Source organism: Lissotriton helveticus, chromosome 1_1, assembly GCF_964261635.1.
Source record: "Lissotriton helveticus chromosome 1_1, aLisHel1.1, whole genome shotgun sequence".
In the NCBI taxonomy this organism is placed as follows: domain Eukaryota; kingdom Metazoa; phylum Chordata; class Amphibia; order Caudata; family Salamandridae; genus Lissotriton; species Lissotriton helveticus.
Window position 1 is genome coordinate 874943704 of NC_136057.1, and position 18212 is coordinate 874961915.

General features: G+C 48.6%; 1 long non-coding RNA gene across 4 annotated transcripts; it reads left to right on the forward strand.

Annotated features, from left to right (window-relative positions):
* The first annotated feature begins 4352 nt into the window (after window positions 1-4352).
* LOC144771110 (uncharacterized) lies at window positions 4353-17998 on the forward strand. 4 transcript variants are annotated; one of them, XR_013599116.1, is made up of 4 exons: window positions 4353-4564; window positions 7785-8135; window positions 11402-11593; window positions 17377-17998. It is a non-coding gene; the product is annotated as an uncharacterized LOC144771110 (long non-coding RNA). The 4 variants fall into 4 exon arrangements; XR_013599136.1 differs by having other exon boundaries at window positions 7785-8100; XR_013599126.1 differs by having other exon boundaries at window positions 7785-8095.
* Window positions 17999-18212: the final 214 nt, after the last annotated feature.

Consider the following 18212-nt stretch of genomic DNA (forward strand, 5'->3'; position numbering starts at 1 on the left):
CACCACCCCCTTTTGTACCGCTTTTGGCCACCATAAGTGTGGCAGGGTATGCTCAGACGTGAGTCCCTTGCTTACTTTGCCACTGGATTCAAGCAAGCCGGGCTGAAGACGGCTGGAATGTCAGAAACCGGTCCTCGGAAGCTTGTTTCCGGTCCAGGGAATACATGGCTTGGCAGTTCGGGCTGGACTGTTCCCATGAGGCACAGGGTCAGACTGATTTGAATATAGCCATGTCTGAACTGGGGTGGCAGAGTGGGCTAAAGAACGGTGATGGATTAAACCCAAATCTTTTGACTGGGTGTGAGTGTTTGATTGATTCAGATGCTCCGTCCATCACCACCCCCTTTTGTACCGCTTTTGGCCGCCATGAGTGTGGCAGGGTATGCTCAGACGTGAGTCCCTTGCTCACTTTTCCACTGGATTCAAGCAAGCCGGGCTGAAGACGGCTGGAATGCCAGAAACCGGTCCTCGAAAGCTTGTTTCCGGTCCAGGAAAGACATGGCTTGGAAGTTCGGGCTGGACTGTTCCCATGAGGCACAGGGTCAGACTGATTTGCATATAGCCATGTCTGAACTGGGGTGGCAGAGTGGGCTAAAGAACGGTGATGGATTAAACCCAGATCTTTTGACTGGGTGTGAGTGTTTGATTGATTCAGATGCTCCGTCCATCACCACCCCCTTTTGTACCGCAGGTTGTTTTTCTGCATTTTTCTTTTTGAAGGAAACAAAACTAATTATAAACCCTCTAGAGGCTGATTTAATTTCATCCCAGACAAAGTGAAAAGGAATGTCCCCTGTATTATTATCAAAATATTCTTTGACAATGTTTTTGTAGGTGATAATGAAAGTCTTATCTGGAATCAGGCAATTATTTAATTTTCATTGAGATTTCCCATTATTGCTCTGCAGAATATCAAGGCCTGTCCAAATCAAGGCATCGTCAGAAAGCCAATCAGATTGAGCCAATGTCTGAATTAACCAAATCACGAACCATGCTTTTACATAAAAATAAATAGTCAATTCTAATTTGAGAATTACTAGTGGTCGAGGAAGAAGAGAACTCTTGAAGATCGGGATTAAATAATCTCTAGGAGTCAGATAGGGAGCTCTGTGAAATGGTATTTTTAAATGCCTCATGCGCACTGTTAAAAAAATCTAGCCGATGAATGCCTATCAAGACAGGGGTCCATTCATTGATTACAATCTTCCCTAGTAGGAAATAATCACCAGAATGTTTAAGTATTTTCTGAGAAATAAATTTCCAAACAAATGGATCCGAATGAGTTGGGCCATATACATTCATTATTTAAAGGATATTACACTCTATTTTGAGTTTAACCAAAATCCACCATGCCTCAGAGTCATTCTCTTGTGAAATAAACTAAATAGGCAAATTCTTGTGACAACGTATAGCAACACAATGCTTATTAGAGTTACAGGAGAAGAAAAGTACTTTACTGACCCATTTGTACTTAAGTTTAAGAACCTCAATATAGTAAGCTTGTGACCTCTCACCTGAATATCTGGTCTGGTTTTGAAGGAGCTTGCAGCTAATAGATCTTTAGCTACTGAAATATGTTCTCAGGCTCACTGTGAGTTGCTAGCTAGCTTCTTTGTGGAAAAAGTCAATGCCATCTATCGCTCTTTCCCCAAAGTAGATCCTGAGGGTACGATTTTGACATCACGTACCTCTCAGTGTTTGGCTATTCTTCCTATACCTTCGGAACAAGAGTTTACTCTCCTAACGGCCAAGGTTAAATCAGGCTCTCCTGACGACCCTTTGAAGCCAGCTCAGTTTTTAGACTCGGCGCCCATCTGCCTCCCTCCTATTTTTCATCTTGTGGAGCAGTCCCTCACCACTGGGATAGTACCACCTAGTTGGAAGGCTGCCTGTGTCAGACCTATTATTAAGAAACCAGGATTGGATCCGTTGAAGGCGGAGAGCTATCGACCAATATCTCTGCTCCCGTGGGTTGCAAAGATCACAGAGGCCCATGTTAACAACATCTTAACTAAACATCTGGCCTCCGCACACCTACTTGATCCAACCCAGAATGGTTTCAGACCGGAACATAGTACAGAGACGGCGCTCCTTTATATGGTAGAACACCTCCGCTCTGTACTAGATGCAGGTCAAACGGCGGCGCTGGTCCTGTTGGACCTTAGTGCCGCATTTGACACTGTATCACATACCATCTTGGTCCACAGGCTGGGTGAAGCCGGCATTACGGGTAGGGCACTTGACTGGTTTCGGTCGTTCCTTTCGGAGCGATCTTTTCAGGTGGTAGTGCCACCTTTCAGATCCAAATCCCATGCCATTACCCAAGGAGTCCCGCAGGGGTCGGCGTTGAGCCCCACGCTCTTCAATCTTTATGTCCAACCATTGGCGGAAGTTGCGAAGAGCTGGGGTCTCACTATGGTATCTTACGCCGACGATACCCAGTTGGCGGTAGCCCTTAATGGAGACTCCAACCAACCGGCATCTAATTTTGCGGCTGGTTTAAGGGCTGTTGCCAGTTGGCTAACGCTTAACTGTTTACAGCTCAACGCCCTTAAAACTGAGGTAATGGTTTTGGGGAAACATCCGGATCTGTGGGGGGACAACTGGTGGCCTGAGGAGTTGGGTTCATCACCTAAGCCCATTTCGGAACTAAAAAACCTTGGTGTCTGGCTGGATTCTAAACTGACTTTTGCATATCATACTAAGAAGGTGGCATCTACGTGCTTCGGCATTTTGCGAGGTCTAAGGCCGATCCTTAGATTCTTCGATGCCCCAACACGTCAGATAGTAATCCAAGCCAGCGTATTATCTAGGTTGGACTATGCTAGCTCATTGTTGCTAGGTGCGAATCAGGCTGAAGTTCAGCGTCTCCAACGAGTACAGAATGCGGCTGCACATGCTTTGGTTGGTCTACCTCGCTTCTGCTCTGCTCGCACTACAATCTGTAAACTACACTGGCTGCCTGTGATTAGACGGGTAGAATTTAAGAGCCTATGTTTCGCTTACAAAATTTTGAAGACTGATACCCCAATCATCCTTCAGAATCTACTAACTTTGTACATTCCATCGCGAAACCTTCGCTCCGCTGGTTTAGATCTGGCATTTGTCCCACGGTTCCAAAAATGTAGATTGGGGGGCCGTTCATTTAAGGTGATGGCTGCTAAACTGTGGAATACCCTCCCCGTCCACATTCGCTCACTGGATACCCTTCTTGCTTTCAGGAAAGCTGTTAAAACGCACCTCTTTCCTTTGCCATATTAGCTGCGTCTCTGTTGGTTCGTTGGTTATGTTACCCTACAGGTATAGCGCCGGGACGCCCCTTAGCTGGGGCAGCTGTGCGCTTAATAAATGTTAACTAACATAACATAACATAACATCTGCAGGGGTGAGGAATAGTTGCTAAACATCCTAGAACACCTCTCAATGCTACCAGGGGTAACAGAAGCCCTTGGCAGGTGTTCCAAAAGGGAAGGGGAAGTGGATGAGAAAGAAAGTTGAAAAGACACAGCTGCATTCTGCTAGGTGGACCACCAGGTTTCCTATTCCGGACTGCAAAACTGCTGTTTCCTGCTCAATGATAAAATATGATTTTTTGAGTGTGCGTCATGTGCTACTATCATGTACAATAAAAAAAATAAAAACAAGTATGTCAAATCACCTTGCAGCAACACTCTGGTAACTTCACTCTAGCAGTATTTACTTCTGACACATAAAGATACATGACAGCTCCATGAAAGCTTGATGTCATGGAGATAACTTCTCTCACCTCAATATGTTTGCGTACACAAACAACTGCTGCCAAGGATGTCCTAAATGGTAGAAACAAGTTATAAGAACAAATGTGCATGTATGACTTAGCTGCCAATAATCCCAGGTAATGTGCTCAATATCTTTTGTCGTATGTACTTTTACTCAAATCCAAACTTGAAGATTTGTTACAGTTTTACTCAAAAACTCAAAGTGCATTTGAGAGTCGCAAAGTTCGTTTATTAACTGCAAATGTGTGACCAAGTCACTATAAGTGTTTACTAAATACATGTAAAGAGTTCCGTTGCACTTATTTGATTGATTGATTGCAGATCGGTAGGCATGTCATGAAGAACTGAAGCACAATGGAGCCGGTGTACTATCGAGCTCTGTACCCCATCGAGCAGTGTACCCCCGTCGTTGTGCGCATGCGCCCTAATGGTGCGCATGCGCATATTAATTTTCATGACGTTTTCATGACGTTTCACTACCCCGCCCATCAGGGACTGTATCCCCTGTTCGCACATTTACGTAAGTGTGGGTGGGGCCAGTTGTTCTACGTTGCCATGTGTAAACACTTTATTCATTGGCTCATCAACTGCTAGTCAGCGCGCTCTCTTTAGATCGACAGCCGAACTTGTGAGGGTTGGAGCTGTGAGTGAGGCACCGCGCGCGCGCACGGGGGAAGGTGCTGGCACTCCAGGATACTGCGCCTCACCCCTCGGGTACCTTGGCACCAGGCTAGGGCAGGCCCCGGGCATCCAACTCTAGGACTCGCCGAGACCGGGATGGCAAACTGCAGACTTATGCTGGCTGGGTGAGTGCCCTCAAGACGTTAGCGCTTATTGTAAAGTGATAATGTCCGGAAGCATAGATATATACAGCGGAAACAGTGCAGATTGTGCATAAAGGCACACGGCATCTGCTGTGCACCCCACTGCAGGCTGAGCGGCCGCAGCCCCGGGGAGGTGGCACGGTGGGTTGTGTAGAGCGGGTAAGAGTGTGAAAGTTCTGTGCCAGGGCTGACAATACGGACATTGCTATTATGAGGTTGGCAGTGTGCACAGTCCTGTACAAGACCTGTACAGTGCAGGGCGCCAGTGAAAAAGCGCACGGACTGCAAAAGGCGGCGCTGCACACTCACTGGCCAGGTGCACAGTGCAGCAAGAGAGGTGACACTGTGCACACTGCTGCATCAGCGTTGAACGTGTGCAGTGCCGCGAGTGTGCACGGGTATGCTCGGTCAGGGCTTTAAGTGGGATGAAAAAACTGCGGGGTCTCACAAAGGGGCGTGGCCTGTACAATTAGGGGCGTGTCATTAAACCACTTATGCTAAGAATCTGTGTTTAGCATAGTCCGCCCCTCGACTTGTATTTTGCTGTTTCTGTCATTGCATCCAGATATGTGATACAAGTAACATCATACCTACAACAGGTCAGGACTATTGGCTTTGTCAATGGGTAAACTATTGGCTTTGTCAATGGGTATTAGTTGCATAAGATAAATAAGCTGCAACTATGGCTTGCATATAATATTGACAAAGCTTCCACTTAAAGCCCTGCTGACACCACGTCAATGTTACTGCTCTTGCCTTTCAGAAAGAGAAGGGAAATCCAGAAAGAAAAGGACTCTTTAAAGGATTTCCCTTCCCCACAACACCTGGCATGACGTCATGCCGAAACTTCTTCACTAGTGACAAGTGAGCAGTGTGGGCAGCGTACATCGAAGTGCTTGCTGTCTCGAAACGGGTTCTTTATCGGGCTCTGTTTTGTGCCCTGGCACTTTTTTCCGGACTGCAGTGATAGCAAACTGCTGTCACTGCAGTCTGGGGAAAAAATAGACCGCCTGTGCCAGGGCTCAAAACAGAGCCCGATAGAGACCCGTTTCGAGGCCCCCTTAAAAATACTGCTGGTGCTCAGAACCTTTTAGACCCGGCCCACTTAAAGCCCTGTGCTCGGTGATAGAATGTGTACACTGTTGTACCAAAGGTGGCCGTGTGTCCATGGCTGTAACTGGGCAGCGAGGGCCCGAAGGAAAGTTGAGATCAGACACACGTGGGAGGAAGCACTGGAGGGGTCCCTGCTCTTCAACGGGTCTTCAACTTCTGGAATGGGTCATCAGACCTCAGAGTGCGTGACCCCATCCTGCTTTCACAAATTTGCTTGAAAATGCACCATTTGCCCACTCTTTTTTCAGCTGGTTCAGGCACGTTTGCTGCACTCACTCGGCCCCAGGCCGGCCCAGCCGGCCCATCCTTATTTATTTTATTTATGCGTTTTTATATAGCACAGACTTTACCCGAAGGCGTCAGAGCGCTTCACAATAGGAACAGAACTGATACATGAGGAGAAAATTACAAGTGAACAAATTACAAAAGCAAACGCTAAGTTACATGAGGTAAAAGTGACAATTATGAGCAAACAAAATACATGAGGTAGCAAACGGTGCATTACAGGAGGAAAAAGTGACAAGTGTGCAGGTTACTAGAGAAAACAAAGTACAATTAGAAGTATAATACTGCAATATATGCTAGACACTTAGGCACAAGAACAAACGTTACGTAGGCAATGGTGGCACTTGTGCAAGTATCGAAAGCAAACAAAATGCAAGAGGTAGCAAACAGTGTGTTACAAAAGAAAAGTGGCGTGTGCATGTTACAAACGAGTACCAAACACAGGTACAAGGATAATACTGCAATAAAAGGCAAACACTCCAACCACAAGAACACACTGGGAAGGCACTTCCATAGTCATGGAGAATAGAATTTTCAGTATTGGGAGGTCTTACTTCAGGTAATAGAGAGGGCGTGATTTACTTTTGGAGGTGTCTTTGGAGGAGGAGAACTTTGAGGTCCGTTTTGAAGGCCTGGGAGGAGGTGGTGGTCCGGAGACGAGGTGGAAGGGAGTTCCAGATTCTCACCGCGTTGCCTGAAAAGGATTGGGCCAACGATCTTTCCTTCTTGAAAGTGGGAGGTTCAAGCAGTAGATTTTCCGCATTACATGATGGTCTAGAGCCTCCTGAGAGTTTCAGTTTATTCGCCAGGTAGCGTGGAGAGGAGGAGTGCAAGGCTTTGTGGGTGATACCGACAGTCTTGTAGATAGCTCTAGCCTCGATTGGAAGCCAGCGGAGGGTGGATAACATCGGTGCAGGCCCAGCACCCAGGCCCAGCCCCCAGCCTCAGGCAGGCCTAGCACCAGCCTCAGCCAAGGACCAGCCACGCCAGGCCCAGCCCCAGGCAGGCCCAGCACTCAGCCTCAAGGCCCAGCACCAGCCTCAGCCCAGGACCAGCCACGCCAGGCCCAGCCCCAGGCAGGCCCAGCACCCAGCCTCAAGGCCCAGCACCAGCCTCAGCCCAGGACCAGCCATGCCAGGCCCAGCCCCAGTCAGGCCCAGCACCCAGCCTCAGTCCTGAGCCCAGGCCCAGCCCCCAGCCTCAGGCAGGCCCAGCCTCAGCACCATCCACGCCAGGCCCAGCCTCGTCCCAGCCCAGGCCCAGCCAAGCCAGTCCCAGCAGTAAATTGCACAGAACACTATTTTTGCCTTGCCTCTTTGTTTTCTACTATTGTATTCTGAGCGGTGCCTGTTTCACATGACAAAGTCACAGTAAGGACTGGTCTTAAAATTGAGTAGCATTAAGGCAGGTGCCCAGTTAACGCCCTCCCACCATCTGTATATTGAATACAATGTATGTTTGTCCTTAAAATTGTTTCTGATGATAATTTGTGCATAATTTCACTTGCTAATTTGGGCTGGTTTTTGGGCTGGAACTGGTCTGATTGGGCATATTTTGGGCTTAAATTTGAGCGGCTTTGGGCTTGGGCCAGGTCTAAAAATCTGGCAACACTGGGACTCAGCAGAACTGTGTTCTCCCAACCTATCCAGACAGAACTATGTTTATGTAAGGGACTGCTTGTAACTGACTTCCTTGCACTGATCACCGCCTCCGGTTGGACGAACATAAGCTCTTTTGGTAACTGTTAACATCTTGCCTAAGGTATGAAAGCTGGAGCTGATGTAGATGTATATTTTTTCCGTAGGATTTAATCGCGCAGCTTTTGGAGTGACCGCTATATAGTTGTTTGGCTCAGCGGCTCATCTTCTAGCCTGCTTTGTCACGCCTCCGAACATGGCAGCCGCTCTTTGTGGAGCTCGGCCACCTCTGCCTTCATCATTTCATCATGACATGGATATGGAGCCCATGTGCCAATGAGGGCTGCGACCCAGTGACAACCACAGGGTGCTGCCCAGAGCAGGTGAGCTGGAGGTTGCCGAGGAGGGAGCCGGTCGCTGGGAGAACCAAGCCCCATGGAGTGGAGGCATCGGCAGACCCTTCTTTATCGGTGAAAGAGTAAGGTTATTTGGGGACAGACTTCATAAGCGGGAGAAGGGTAAGAACAGGGGGGGCACTGTAGCTCAGTAATTTATATAGATTGGGGATCATTGGGAATAGGGGGGGCAGCGAGGAGGATTTCAGTGGTAAACTTGTCTATCTAATGGTCGATGAAGCGGTCTATGTCTGTGATAGATTTAATTAAAAGTGCTATTTAAAATAAACGTGTCTCCACACTTCCGAACGCTCTTAAAAACTACACGTGCACAGAAAACTCACAACCTCCATCCCAGCTGCTGACTTCAGGAGAGCAGAACCAACATCAGTAAAGCACTGCAACCCTCCCTCCTCCAGACCTACGCTCTCCCCGTAGGGCCAGTCTCCACCCTGCGGCACTACGCATCACAGGCACCAATATTAGGCAAACCACACAGGTCCATCCCTAGAAGGGCCCTCAGGTCAGGCACTCACAAGCCTTGCACTACTGCAGTTGTACTGCCCCCTCCTGAAGACGGTATCAAGACTTGGACGCCTCCGCAGCTCTAGCAGTGAAGTGGTGCAGCGCCCCTCCCCCCTCTGCAACTTCCACCAGTGGTACATCCCATCCTCCATAGGACCACTAGGTCTGGAAAGCCTTGGACCCCCGCCCCCAGTCCCTCCTCTGCAGGGCCACAATCAACATTTGTAAAGCGCCACTCTGTCACCCCTAGAGGTATTGGTGCACTTGTCTGAACACCTGCAGCTTGCACCAGTAGTGGTACAGCCCCCTTCTCTGCGGACCACCAGCGACCAGACCTGAACACCCCATGGCTCCCACCAGTGCACTTCCTTCCCACAGAACAACCCTTTAGCCCACAATAAGACAGAATAGCCCCTGCTTCATAGGTCCCCTCAGGTCAGACCACCTATGCAACTCCCACCAAAACAGTGCCCCTCCCTACACACACACAAACCACGTGCACAGTCTACAGATCTGAACAGTCCTGCAGCTCCCACCTTGGACTTAGTACAGTTCCTTCCTCTGCAGGGGCCCCAGGTCTGTAGAGTCCTGTGGCTCCCACCAAGGCCTGGTACAGTCCCTATCTCTGCAGGACCCCCAGGTCTGGAGAGTCCTGCAGCTCCCACCGTTGCCCTGGAACAGTCCCTGCCTCCGCAGGACCCCCAGGTCTGGAGAGTCCTGCAGCTCCCACCCACTCTACCGCCCTCCCTCTACTGCCCTCCCTCACTTGCTCTATCTATCTAACGCCCTCCCTCACTTGCTCTATCTATCTAACACCCTCCCTCACTTGCTCTATCTATTTAACAACCTCCCTCACTTGCTCTATCTATCTATCGCCCTCCCTCACTTGTTCTATCTATCTATCGCCCTCCCTCACTTGCTCTATCTATCTAACACCCTCCCTCACTTGCTCTATCTATCTATCGCCCTCCCTCACTTGCTCTATCTATCCCCCTCCCACACTTGCTCTATCTATCTATCACCCTCCCTCACTTGCTCTATCTATTATCTATCTATCGCCCTCCCTCACTTGCTCTATCTATCTATCGCCCTCCTCACTTGCTCTATCTATCTAACGCCCTCCCTCACTTGCTTTATCTATCTATCGCCCTCCCTCACTTGCTCTATCTATCTATCGCCCTCCCTCACTTGCTCTATCTATCTATCGCCCTCCCTCACTTGCTCTATCTATCTATCGCCCTCCCTCACTTGCTCTTTCTATCCCCCTCCCTGACTTGATCTATCTATCTATCGCCCTCCCTCACTTGCTCTATCTATCTATCGCCCTCCCTCACTTGCTCTATCTATCGCCCTCCCTCACTTGCTCTATCTATCTATCACCCTCCCTCTCTTCCACCCTGCCCCTTCTCCAACTCCCTGTTCTCTTCTCCCCCGGTTTGATCTGCTGTTCCCTTCCACTGCCTCCTTCTCTAACTCCGTTTTCTTCTCCCGTGCTGATCTGCTGCCCTCTTCCACTCTGCCCCTTCTCCGACTCCCTGTTCTCTTCTCCCGTGCGGATCTGACGTTCCCTTCTACCGCCTCCTACTCTAACTCCGTTTTCTTCTCCCGTGCTGACCTGCTGCTCTCTTCCACCCCACATTCTTCTTTAACTCCCTGTTCTCTTCTGCTGATCTGCTGTTCTCTTCCACCGCTTCTTTCTCTAACTCCCTCTTCTCTTCTCCCATGCTGATCTGCTAATCCCTTCCACCCGCCTCCTTCTTTAACTCCCTGTTTTCTTCTCCCTTGCTGATCTGCTGCTCTCTTCCACTCCGCCTCCTTTAACTCCCTGTTCTCTTCTCCTGTGCTGATCTGCTGTTCCCTTCAACCGCCTCCTTCTCTAACTCAGTTTTCTTCTCCCGTGCTGATCTGCTGCTCTCTTCCACCCACCTCTTTCTCTAAATCCCATTTCTCTTCTCCTGTGTTGATCTGCTGTTCTCTTCCACCTCGCCTCCTTCTTAAACTCCCTGTTCTCTTTTGCTGTGCCGATCTGCTGCTCTCTTCCACCCGCCTCCTTCTTTAACTCCCTGTTCTCTTCTCCTGTGCTGATCTGCTGTTCTCTTCCACCGCCTCTTTCTCTAACTCCCTGTTCACTTCTCCTGTGCCGATCTGCTGTTCTCATCCACCCACCTCCTTCTTTAACTCCCTGTTCTCTTCTCCCGTGCTGATCTGCTGCTCTCTTCCACCCCGCCCCCTCCTCCAACTCCCTGTTCTCTTCTCCCGTGCTGATCTGCTGCTCTTTTCCACCCCACCCCCTTCTCCAACTCCCTGTTCCCTTCTCCCGTGCTGATGTGCTGTTCCCTTCCACCGCCTTCTTCTCTAACTCCATTTTCTTCTCCAGTGCTGATCTGCTTCTCTCTTCCACCCACCTCTTTCTCTAACTCCCTGTTCTCTTCTCCTGTGCTGATCTGCTGCTCTCTTCCACCCGCCTCCTTCTTTAACTCCCTGTTCTCTTCTGCTGTGCTGATCTGCTGCTCTCTTCCACATACATCCTTCTCTAACCGCACACACACACACAACCACACACACAACCACACCACACCACACCACACCCATGTTTATATGCATTTTATCTACTTTATTTCTCAAGCTCGCTAATGCAAATGAAAACCTGTACAGCAGTGTCCATACTGCAGTTTTCAGAATTGTAGCCAAGAACCTACCAGAATGGCAACAACTGCTGCTTAGCCGGCGAATTCCTTGACCACCGAACAGTGGTTCTTGGATTATGCCTGCCCATGTTATAAAACTGTTAACACATTTTTGCACACCATATAACTTGCCTTATCTGCATACGCTCTGCTAATTTTATGTTAACCAATTTGCAGGATTATGGTGGTATGCAGAGACCTGGAATTGTTGTCGGCTACCAGACAAGTCTGGTATTTGGTGGGCCTGCTGGAAGGGGGATGAAAAGCAAGATGATGCAACCGCTTAATAAACCCGCTGGAGGGGCGTTTGTGTCGGCAAAAAACCTAAATTGACAAAACCTCGATCAAATGGCAATGTGGTCAAAAAAGGTAGGTTTCTAGATAGACCGCTTCAAGAGTGTTTTTTTTTTTTTAGGTCTCGCTGAGTCAATGCGCTTGCGCATTGCCTCGGCAAGACTTATGTAGGGGTTCCAGGAAAGGCTGCCAAGAGGGCTTTGGAATGCGGATTATGGCCAGTGCATGTGCGCCGGGCGCCCGCTCACCATTTGCTCCGACCCCCCCTTTCAGACTTGAAAGGAAGCCGCTCACACACCACCATTTGTCTGTGCTTCGGCATCAGACTTCAAAGGAATGCGCCTCCGCCCCCGCCACAGCAATGCCGAGAGTTTGTTTGCACTGTCCGGCGGCCATGCTTCTCTGCAGTATCCACTCGCCCTTCACGCCATCATCTGCGCTGTCAGTTTCTCCTCTTTGCCCTGTCACTCTGTGTTGTAACTCATTCTGTGCGCTGTCTGTCCGTTCTGCGGCTTATCCTCAGCGCTGTCAGTCGGCCCCGCAAACTTTCCCTTAAACCGTCTGCCTGCCCTGCACCTCCTCTGCACTGCCAAGCTGCCCGACCTTGCCATGCAGTGTTTGCCCTGGGATCTGTCCTGTATCTATTTCCCACCGCTGCTCTTTTCCTCTGCATCACCCGCTTGCCCTGCACTTTTCGCTTTCACTTTAGTCTGCCTGTAGATTGGCATCAACTTTATGACCAGCTACCCTGCCCCCATTAGTTACCGGTGCATATCTGCACTGCACCTCTTGCCATCATACATACCCCTCACCTCTTTCCAGTCTGCCCTGTACTTTAACGAGTGCGTTGCTACCTCAATCCGCTTCCATAGCCCCTTAATTCTATTTTTTTTCAGATGAGCGCATGTATATATCTGCTCATGTGCTGCATATTGTTTCCAAGTCCCAAACCACAGCACTTCCAGCCAACCCCAGCCCTAATCTCTCACTGCTCCATGTTAAATCCATCCAGTGTCCTGCTAACTACGTGCCGCTTTGTCCTTCAGCGACTTCTGCCAACCCGAATCACTTCCTGAAATCCTCTTCCGCTAACCATTTCCAGCTTCCTGCTAATCCCCCAGCTGCTTCCTGTTTTCCTCCAAACGCTGCTGCGTTTCCTGCTAACCGGCGAACAAGATCTTTAAAGCCCCCCGCTGACACCTCACCTATAATTCTGTCACTATACTTTCATTGCTACCGAGATATGCTGAGTTGAACACATTACATTAAAAATGTTGCACAGTGCTGGGGAGTATGTGGTCTGCGTTGGGCCATGGGCAACACACCAACAAGTGTCAGGGGCATGCCTGCGTCTTAGAGACCAGGGCACAGGCTTCCGGCCTCCGTGTTTTTTTGTATTATATTTCGATTATCATGTGGATGATTTTATTGGGGGCGGGGGCATTAGAGTTCTCCCACTTGTTTTTTTTTTGCAGATGCAATACAGCGTCGCTGTAAAGCATTTAGCTGATGCTTAACAGCATCTGCAACAATCATTAGCAAAGCCAGTGGATGCAAAAGGCAAGCCCTATTGGTCTTACCACTGCTTTTTTAATTGTTGGCTGCCGAAAGGCTGTTTTTGCATAGTGGTATTTTCTTTCAGATAACCGCACGCCCCCACCTTTTGATAACCGCACTGCCCCCCAATGCTTGCTGTTACAACCTACGCTTATTTGTACTGAAGTAAAGAACAAAATGAACCTACAGAAGAGAGCTCTCTCAAAGTTTGCTTTAGCAGCTAAGGGGCTCTTTGCAGAAGAGCTGATGTGAGATGGTCACAAGTGCCAGAATTGACCAGAGCACAGCTCTAACAGGTGGGTCCTTCCCTGCTAGGTCTTGCTGCTTCATTTTTGGCCAGGATCTTCTTTACTGACTTCACACTCCATCCAGAAGGTCAGGACTGGCAGAGCCCTCTGTGACGTTTGACTCTTCATGCTGAAATTAAACTGGCCAGCAGGCAGAGGTGCCCCTGACCAGAGATCCTACTCTTTTAGTACTCTACTGCCCTCACTTTACCGCCCTCACTCTACTGCCCTCACTCTACCTCCCTCACTCTACCTCCCTCACTCTACCGCCCTCACTCTACCGCCCTCAGGCCCTCACTCTACCGCCCTCACTCTACCACTCTACCGCCCTCACTATACCACCCTCACTCTACCACTCTACTGCCCTCACTCTACCGCCCTCACTTTACCACTCTACCGCCCTCACTCTACCACCCTCACGCCCTCACTCTACCACCCTCACTCTACCACTCTACCGCCCTCACTCTACCACTCTACCCCCTCACTCTACCACCCTCACTCTACCACTCTACCACCCTCACTCACTCTTCCGCCCTCACTCACTCTTCCTCCCTCACTCACTTTTCCGCCCTCACTCACTCTTCCGCCCTCACTCACTCTTCCGCCCTCACTCACTCTACCGCCCTCACTCACTCTGAAGCCCTCACTCACTCTACCGCCCTCACTCACTCTATCGCCCCCACTCACTCTATCTATCGACCTCCCTCTATCTATCTATCGCCCTCCCTCTATCTATCTGTCGCCCTCCCTCTATCTATCTGTCGCCCTCCCTCTATCTATCTGTCGCCCTATCTCTATCTATCTGTCACCCTCCCTCTATCTATCTATCGCCCTCCCTCTATCTATCGCCCTCTCTCTATCTGTATATCGACCTCCCTCTATCGCCCTCCCTCTCTTTCACCCGCCTCTTTCTCTAACTCTCTGTTCTCTTCTCCTGTGCCGATCTGCTGTTCTCTTCCACCCGCCTCCTTTTTAACTCCCTGTTCTCTTCTCCTGTGATCATCTGCTGCTCTCTTCCACCCCACCTCCTTCTTTAAATCCATGTTCTCTTCACCTGTGCTGATCTGCTGCTGTCTTTCACCTCGCCTCCTTCTTTAACTCTGTTCTTTTCTTCTGTGTTGATCTGCTGTTCTCTTCCACCGCCTCATTTTTAACTCCATGTTCTCTTCACCTGTGTTGATCTGCTGCTCTCTTCCACCCCACCTCCTTCTTTAACTCCCTGTTCTCTTCTCCTGTGCCGATCTGCTCCTCTCTTCCACCCGCCTCCTTCTTTAATTCCCTGTTCTGTTCTCCCGTTCTGATCTGCTGCTCTCTTCCACCTGCCCCCTTCTCTAACTCCCTGGTCTCTTCTTCCGTTCTGATCTGCTGCTCTCTACCACCCGCCCCCTTCTCTAACTCCCTGGTCTCTTCTCCTGTGCTGATCTGCTCTTCTCTTCCACCCTGCCTCATTCTCTAACTCCTTGTTGCCTTCTCCTGAGCTAATCTGCTGCTCTTTTACCCCACCTCCTTGTTCTCTTCTCCTGTGCTGATCTGCTGCTCTCTTCCACCCCACCTCCCTATTTAACTCCCTGTTCTCTTCTCTTCTCCTGTGCTGATCTGCTACTCTCTTACAACCACACACACACAACCACACAAACACACACAACCACACACACACAACCACACAACCATACCACACACACAACCTCACACACAACCACCCATACAACCACACACACAACCACACACTCAACCACACACACCACCACACACACCACCATACACACCACCACACACACCACCACACACACCACCACACACATAAGCACACACATCAGCACACACATCAGCACACACATCAGCACACATATCAGCACACACACAACCACACACACACAACCACACACACACAACCACACACAACCCATACAATCTCAACCACAAACACAACACACACAACCACACACCCACACACAATCACAACCACTCACACAACCATACACACAACTATAAACACACAACCACACACCCACACACTCAACCACACATACACAACCACACCCAAACCACACACACAACCACACCCAAACCACACACACAACCACACATACAACCACACACACACACACAACCATACACACAAACAACCACACCCAACCACCCACCCAACCACACATACAACCACACACACAACCACCCACACACACATACAACCACACACAACCACACACACACTACACACACACAACCCCAGACACACACAACCACGCACATCTATCTATCGCCCACACTCTATCTGTTTGTCTATCGGCCACACTCTATCTATCTGTCTATCTATTGCACTCACTCTATCACCATCACTCTATCTATCACACTCGCTCTGTCGCCATCTATCTATCTCTCTCTGTCTATCTAACTATCTATCAATCGCCCTCACTCTATCTATCTATCGCCCTGACTCTATCTATCTATCTATCTATCTATCTATCTATCTATCTATCTATCTATCTATCTATCTATCTATCTATCTATCTATCTATCTATCTATCTATCTATCTATCTATCTATCTATCTATCTATCTATCGCCCTCACTCTATCTATCTATCGCCCTCCCTCTATCTATCTATCGCCCTCCCTCTATCTATCTATCCAATCTACCTTCTCTTTAGAAATGCTGGAAATCTCACGCTGGATGGAAAGCACTTTCCTCCAGCTGAACGCCGGAAAAACGGAGGTTCTGCTCTTTGGAGATGCCCCCCTCCTCTGGTCAACTTCCTGGTGCCCCCCAGAACTAGGCACACCTCGGCCCCGGCAACCACAGTCAAAAACCTCGGTGTTCACCTTGAACAGTCCCTAAACATGAAGAAACACGTTACTCACACAGTCTGATCCTGCTTTCACACCCTTGGCTTACTAAGGAAAGCTTTTCCTTATCTCCCCGAAACAACAAGGAAAACCCTAACACAGGCCCTGATACTAAGCAAGCTGGACTATTGCAACGCCCTATTGATCGCAGCAAATGAATCCTACTTAAACCAATTGTAAATGATACAGAACACAGCCACCCGCACAGTTCTGAATGCTCCCCCAAGATCAGCTTCCTCTCCCCTCCATCAGGTACACTGGCTGCCCATACGAAAACGCGTGAAATTCAAGATCTGCTGTCTCACACACAAAGCTATCTGGGGCAATGGCCCTCCCTATCTAGTAGAGAAACTTCCCTATTACCCGGCTCGGACTCTACGCTCCAGCTCCCAATCACTCCTCAAAACCCCCAACATAAAAAAGGCTAGATCCGGAGGCAGGTCCTTCTCGTACCAAGCCCCCTTCACCTGGAATCAACTACAGCTGGCCCTAAGACAGTGTCCAGACCATCTTAAATTCAGAAGACTCCTGAAAACTGCCCTGTTCTAACCCCCCTTTAACTACCTATGCTGCGCTTCCAAGCACTATACAATATAAATCAAATCATTAATTAAATCAAACAGGTACACATGCTGCAACCGGATAAATTAATTACCCTCAACAATTAGCTTGCAGCCTGTAATGCTGTAGATGCACTTGCACCCTTCCTGCCACCAGGCCATGTGAGCTCACGCGGCATATAGAATGTTCAGGTCTGTTTACTCCCTCCTCAGCTTTGCAAATAACACTTCTTCCGTACTGAGTTTCACCCAAAAAATTGGAGTTTCGCAGGAAATTAATTTCTTGGAAATGTGATGCCCACACTCAATATTCCAGTCATCGCCCCCTCTGTACAAGGACTCCTCGGAGCTCATGGGCGTTCATAGACCTGGCATGGATTTTTCCATACTATAGTCTGTCTGGACATACTGTAAAATTTTAAAGTCCTGCATCTGTTTTCCCCGTTGTAAGATGCCTTTTCTGATAATATATTCTTTCAGCTTTTTTGTGATCTGAGTTCTTTACTTGCACTGTACACAAGACATTTGCTGTTACTTTTGTAATAGTTAGTGTGCATTTGTTCTGGAGAATTTTGATAAAGATGGTTTAAAACTTGTGTTTACTTTTAGGGTGAGAATCCCTTTGAAATCGTTGAACAAACGGGAGAATCGGTAGTTGAGGAAACAACAGATGCAAATGATGAAGACCATGAGCAAAACGAAGAGGAGGACATTGATGGTGAAAACGATGAAAATGAGGAGGCAGATAATGTGGAGGCAGAAAATGCGGATGCTGCTGAGGATGCGGATGATGCTGCTGACCCAAATGATTACTCTGGGGACTTAACCACCACTGATAAACTAGTTGAGAAACTGCCCTGAAAGACCAAACACTTTAGCACACTGCATTGGTGGACTTAAAGAATGCTTTGCACAAAGTTGAGCAGTTTGTTCACCCTGCATGCATTCCACTTCTGTTTTAATTGCCTATGGGCAAACTGGTTTTAAATAATGTTTTTAGTAAACTAAAGCTTATATTAAACACAGCAAATGCTTCAGTGTTCTTCCAGTGTAAATTGATTTGTTCATGGTTACGTTTTGAGTAACTTTGAGCAGTTGGGGTTCTAAACATTACAATGTGATTTTTGCAGTTTTTAGCGCCCAATGTAGTGTTGTATATAATTCAAGCTGTTGTAGCAAAGAAACCCTGTTTATGTCCTGCAGTAATAAAGGTTTACAACAAGATTATACACTTATTTTGTACCTCTCCTATATGGTACTGTCTACCTCAAAGAATGGGTACACTCAAGGTGGCGTATAATGTGCAATATCTGGTGGATAGATTGATAGAGTGAGGGGCGATAGATAGATAGTGAGGGGCGGTAGATAGATAGTGAGGGGCGATAGATAGATAGTGAGGGCGATAGATAGATAGTGAGGGGCGATAGATAGATAGTGAGGGGCGA